Genomic DNA, 6,532 nt, shown 5'->3' with positions numbered 1-6,532 from the left:
TTCTAAACCACTATATGCATATCACTTTTAATTCTCGAGATATTGAGATTTTTGCTTTGTCCGATATATCTAACTTGTGACATCACATTGCATAATGAGAACTAAAATTATTAGGTATATTAGGTAAAAAAACATCAAAGAAAAATGATGAAAGCAAAACAGCAAACAATCCACCTTTCCCACTCTCTAAAAACACGTCGTATAATACCGTGTCAAATCACCGGAAATCGGACAAACAAACTCGACACACTGAAGTTTGAATTAAATGTAGATATGATCTTCGCACTTTGCTGGACAATTTAAGCAATTGTCTCAAGAACCTGAAAAATTCAGGTGACTCAACGGGATTCAAACCCATGACCTCTGCGATGCCGGTACAGTGCTCTAACCAATATAACATTCTTGCATATGACATTCCTTCATAGCTCAGTTATATATTTATAGATGTGTCACAATTTGATTTTGCGAGAACATAGGACTTTTAGAGTAGAAAATCTTTACTATTTTAAATTTTATGTATGATATATTTATACTATTTTATTGTTTGTTTACCGTTCACTTTGCGCACGAAATACATGAAAGTTTTCTAAGTCATATTTTCCTTTTAATGTACATATGCACTCAAAAAAGAAAAAGAACAAACAACAAAACAAAAAGAAAAAAACAAATGTTCATCACTCTGTGGACGTTGATCATATTGATCGATTTATTTCCTCAAGTTTTTACTATTTGACTGTCGCAATAGGTCTCCAATCACGGCTGCAATTCTTCGTTGTCTGGTTTTCAAAGAGTTTTCATCTTTAGACTCAATTCCACTAGTGGTTTTGGGAACCATGGTATTTGCTGGATGACCTCGTTCTGACGATCTAGCCTGTGTAGTGCTCGTAACGCAGACCTCTGCTGCCCGAACAACCACTTCCTTACTATGAGCTCAGTAACTCTTGCAAACTTCCACAAAATTGGAGGGGAAAGATAATTTTCTAACACAACAACATCACCGACAGCTATCTTCTCTTTCTCTGCTCCATGAAGTAAGCGTGATGTCTCTCTGACACTTAAAGATATTCGTTCTCCAATGATTAATAAACTGATCTAACATACGTTTCTGATATTTCGCTTTTCTGGTTAGAGTTCGATTCATACTGATGCTTTCAAATTGTCAATCACTAGCCGTAAGAATAAATTGCCGTCCGTAAATTAATTGAGATGGAGTCAGAGGGTAAGAAATTCCTTCTTGGTCGTCATAGATATACAATAGGTGCCAAAAAAATGAGTCCACTAAATATCGAATGCATGTTTTTAGTTTTGAACCATATCACCACTCTGTCACAACAATGTTAGGTTTTAAGTTCTTGAAAAAGCAATGTCAGTACATGGTATGTCCCCCCTTAGCTTTCAAAATGGCTAAACTCTTTATGGCATAGATTTAACAAGATTTTGAAGTGTAGATGGTTCAATATTATGCCAACATGTAGAGATTACATCCCATAGCCTGTCCTGGCTTGTTACATCATGTTTCACTTTTTCTCTTTTTAACTCATCCCATAAGTGTTCAATTGGATTAACATCGGGCGATTGAGGCGGAAATGCCATGAGCTTCAATTCACCTTGATTTTCTTTGTTCCTTAAATAATTTGTGCACAAGTTGGAGCTGTGTTCCGGATCGTTATCCTGAAGTAAGGTAAATCCTCTCCCGCATAACCTTTTGCCAGATGGTACAGCATGCCTTTGGAGAATAGAATGGTATTGCTTTTTGTCCAGATTGCCTTTTATTCTGTAAAGACTCCCAACACCATTAAAGCTGAAACAGCCCCAGACTTGAATGTTTCCACCCCCATGCTTCACGGCGGACTTGAGGCACTGACTTGACAATCTTTCACCACATCTTCATTTCACATAAACACGGCGATTATTTCCATGTATTTCAAACTTTGATTCATCAGTAAAAAGTACTGTTTTCCAATTGTCTACGCTGTAATGCTTGTATTTTTGGCCCATAAGAATCTCTTCCACTTATTTATCGGGCGAAGCAACGGCTTGGAAGCTGCAACTCTTCCTTTCAGACCACTTGCAGCCAATCTCCTTCTTACTGTTGTTTTGCTGATTGCTTTCTCTCGGGTGGCGTTAATTGACGATCGAATGTTGCTAGCTGTTGGTCGTCAGTTGCGCAAAGAACTTAGCTTTATGAACGGATTTTCTTTTTTTGTTGTTATACGTGGTCTCCCAGGTTTTGGTAAGCTGGAATAACATTGCGTCTTTTTAAATCTTTCCACGGTTCGCTGTACAGCTCCTTTGGACACTCCCTGCTTCTAACCTTCGTTAGTGAGAGCAACAATTTGTCCTCTAACTTCTTCACTTAAATCTTTAGCCATTTCCCAATGTACTGCCCATGCGCTTAGATATTGTGAAACATCTTGCAAACAATTGTGGGAGACAATTTCAGGTCTCACTGCACATTTTCAAGTGGCTACTGTAACTATATATTTCAAAAGACACATTTTTTCCACAATTTTTCCAATATTGGAACTGGAATAATTTTTTTGGCACCTAGTGTATGTAAGTGAACGATTGTTAATGGTAGCCTTGATTTCTACCAAAATGGTTCTAAGCGCTTCAAAATCCATTGAGGATCGACCGAGAGTTTTCTTGAAACATCTCTGTACTTTGTATCATTCGTTCAAAAAATCCTCCTTGCCAAGGTGCCTTTTAAATAATAAATTCCCAATTGACACCCATGGAAGTCAGTTCTTGTTGTATGTCAGTTGATTTAGTATATTAGCAACTTCCCTTGACATACTTTTGAAGGTCTTGGCATTGTCTGATCTTAGTCTACATGGCAAACCTCTTTGTGAGACAAACCTTGCGGAAAGCTTGCAGAAACGATAGCACAGACAAATAACACACAAATCCAAGATGAAACACTCGAGTGGAGGCCCAAGTGAACAAACAGATATATATATCCATTCCTTGATTGTTAGTAATGTGTAAGGGGCATAAGCACACAGTAAAAATAGATTGGTGAAAATGACCAAAAAAAATTGGTCATTTGAATGCACTTGAGAAAAACAATTTTTATAGGTCAAAAACAACCAATTCCTAAATTGGTCAAAAATACCAAAAACAAAAATGGTTAAATTTACCAATTTATTTGACCAATTTTATTTGGTTGTTTTACCATTAAATAAGCATTTTTTTCAGGTGCATATCCATGACCATTTGACCAAGATAGAGGATCTTTTCAACTAAGCTAAAGAAAATCAATGACACAATTATAAATAGCACTTTTGGAAACACAGAATACTTAAAATCTCTAGTACATGCAATTAATTAACACTACAAAAGTTTTCTACTTCATAGAAGAAATAAAATGATCGACAAAAGTTGGCAATTGAGCCTTGCAATTGCCATTTGAATTTAAAAGCAAATGTTCTAAAAGAATAAATACATTTTTGCAATGTCTATTAATGCCTTTAGGATACTAAGCATTAAAAGTATAAAAAGAACTAAGTAAAATAATAACTGCGTTGACAATATTTTCCGTTTTCAGCTTGGCCACAATCATCCCTTCGGCCACCAACATTATTGAATGAATGTTTCTTAATGTTCCTGTTGATAGGAGTCTAGGAGACAAACTTTTGTTAATGATCGCTTGAACTTCCCCAAAGCTTTTACCCTTCAACAGAGATAAAATTATTTATCAATTTTTTTACACATTTATGCAGAAAATATTATTTGTGACAATATCAACTCTTACATCAACAATGTCCCAAAAAAGCTTTTTGTTCATATCTCGATGGGTGCATTGGTCATCTAACACATAAGGCAAACATGCCATTATACACCGGTTCTTGACCTCTAAAATAATCAGCATAGCATACAATGAATATATTACCATTATCACTCTCTAAAGCATTAACACTTCAGTATAAATAGGGATTTTAACTTATTGATTTTTACACCAACCTTTCTCATCTTCAACTGGACAATCCTCCAGCTCTTCAAGGACACTGCTGACATTCTTTTGCTTTGTCTTTTTAATAGCAGACAGCATTTTATATTTGTGCAATTTCCATCATTCCTTCATGTCTTGCACAACATCACTCTTCTCCAAAATACGTCCTAACTCTGCTTTCAACTGGAAAAAATTAAACCAAAAAACTAATTATCTTTCTCTAATTAATTGTGATTCAACAGACAGTTCTGCTAAAGCATACATACTCAGGACAGCGGCAGATTAATAATTGGCAAAAAAACTCATATTCATAAATTCATATGCTACTTATAACCTGTTGAATTAAAATTGCTTGTAGTACTATAATCTAGTAAAGTATACCATGCACATATGAATATTACCCTCTCATCAGGCTAACATGCCTGATACTTCAAACAAACTCAAAAATCAGAAAAAGAAATGAAACCTTACTTCAACTCCCTTAGTGTGTGAGAAAAAAGGGTAGTCATGCAGAAGCTTCCAAACCCTTGTATTGCTAACCAAAATGTCTCTACGCCGATGAGCAAAGGTATTGTTCATCAAAACATTGATCTTGCTCAAGTCTTGCGAGCCAATATTAAACATTTCAACCAACTGCTTTTGTTGAATTACAATAGCTGCTTCTGTTTCACCTTCTGGAAGAGATGGGAGAGAATTGCAAACGGATTTCTTACTTTTCCTACCAGGTTTTCCCTTCGGAATTAGGACCCCTTCTTCAAGCCGCTTTTGCTTTTCAGCTCGGGATGCTCTTCTTCACAGATTAAGGACTCGGTCTGCTATTTTGTTTGCCCATAGTTGCTGGAAAAACAAAACAATGACAGTACTTTATGAAACTGAATTAGGCAGCAATATAAATGATTTTCTTAACCTACATGACCAGAACAAAATGATCCCTTTAAGAATGGATACTTTTGAATTAACATAAGAGCAATGTGTTTTCTTTCATGAGCAGTTGGCGATTCAGTAAGTGCCAAAATTGAAGAAGTTAATTGCCTGTTTAATGCATTATTAATATGATATGGCAATCTTTATTAACATATTTTAAACTTGTAGTGTGTAAAAAACTAATTTTTAATGCTACTTACTCTTGTTGGCAAACAAAACTTGGACAACCAATTGGAATTGTTCACATTAGCTGTCAAGGGACTCCTTGGAACATTGTCCTTGAGATGTCTCTCTGGTCGAATGTTCTTAAAAAATAGTAAAATTCAACCTTAACATACAACATAAAGAAGTAAAGAAATAACGCAGCAATATTTTCTGGTGATTTTATAACGACACAATCAAAGCACATGGCAGTAAATAATATAATCAAGAAACCAATAACAAACCAAGTATTTTGAACCATTTTATGTAGAAAACCTGTAAGGCTTCAATTTACCTTTGCAGTAACGTCATTCCAAATACACGGAAACTTCTTGCTAAGTTTTATTCGAGGAATCATCTGATAAATATTATGTGGTTCTAAATTGAAAAAATCCTTGCTGTCGACTTCATTAGCTTTAAAAATATAAGAAGCAAAACGTCAATGAAATTATGTTATTGCTGTTGGTATTCTCTAAAAGCGCTCGACAAAATCTGCCTGCTAGCAAAACGTAAACAAGGCAAGTCATCTATAAATCTAATTTTGAATTATTTTCTACACTAGATTTATGCACGAGACAACAACACATGCGACCTACATTTCAGGATGAGACAATACCTTCAAAATCTTCGACAATTTCATCCAATTTGTTGTTTTTCAAAAAAGAATAATGTCACTCAAATGTAAAAAAGTGTATGAGCAATCAAAGGCTATAAGAAGCTCTTATTACATCATATGCCATTATTTCTGTATGACAGGAGTTGTTTACTATACAATTGGAAATATTGATCATCGATATCGATCCCAGTGTGATAACATTCACCTACTCCTTATGGCAACAGTTCCAATCATCAAAAACTATGGCATTGACATTCTCTTGGAGCCTTTCATGAATGACCTTGAATACCTCGAACAAGTAAGTGATCCTATTTATTGTTTTTTAGCTTATTACCTGTTATTGATAATAGTTCAGAGTAAGTAGTTTGATAAAAATTGCTTAAATTTAACTGTCACACTTCTTTTTTGAGGATGGTGGTCACCAGTTCATTGTTAAAGGTGAACCTATGTCATTTTCTGGGACTATTGTGTTGGTTTCTGGAGACAATCTTGGATTACAACTCATGGGTGTATTCAAAGAAGGTCCAGGTGCACATTTGAAATGCCGGCAATGCATGGGGACCACTGAATAAATAAAGCAGAAGGTATGTATGTTTATGATAATACATTATTAACCTGTTTCAACATAGACCAAATGTTTTATTATGCTTTTTGGCACACCAGGAACATACACTTTAAAGTAAGTCTTTCAGTTTTTAGAAAAACATTTTACACTTCGAACTCATGCTGGTCATGACTGCCAATGTGAACTGATTGAAGAAAAGCCAGAACTGAGTAAAGCATATGGGCTTTGCAGGAGATAAAGTCTTAGCAACTCTAGGTATTTTCATGTAGCAGAT

At 35.2% G+C, this 6,532-nt stretch overlaps 1 long non-coding RNA gene across 2 annotated transcripts; it reads right to left on the bottom strand.

The window, feature by feature from the left end:
* Window positions 1-3,269: 3,269 nt before the first annotated feature.
* LOC124457744 lies at window positions 3,270-4,163 on the bottom strand. 2 transcript variants are annotated; one of them, XR_006952760.1, is made up of 3 exons: window positions 3,964-4,070; window positions 3,755-3,855; window positions 3,648-3,673 (listed from the first exon to the last, which is right to left on the bottom strand). It is a non-coding gene; the product is annotated as an uncharacterized LOC124457744 (long non-coding RNA). The 2 variants fall into 2 exon arrangements; XR_006952759.1 differs by having other exon boundaries at window positions 3,270-3,855; window positions 3,964-4,163.
* Window positions 4,164-6,532: the final 2,369 nt, after the last annotated feature.

The sequence above is a fragment of the Xenia sp. Carnegie-2017 genome, unplaced genomic scaffold, assembly GCF_021976095.1.
Source record: "Xenia sp. Carnegie-2017 unplaced genomic scaffold, XeniaSp_v1 HiC_scaffold_6, whole genome shotgun sequence".
Classification (NCBI taxonomy): domain Eukaryota; kingdom Metazoa; phylum Cnidaria; class Anthozoa; order Malacalcyonacea; family Xeniidae; genus Xenia; species Xenia sp. Carnegie-2017.
Note: the sequence above shows the minus strand (reverse complement) of the source record. Positions and strands in the feature narration are given on the sequence as shown.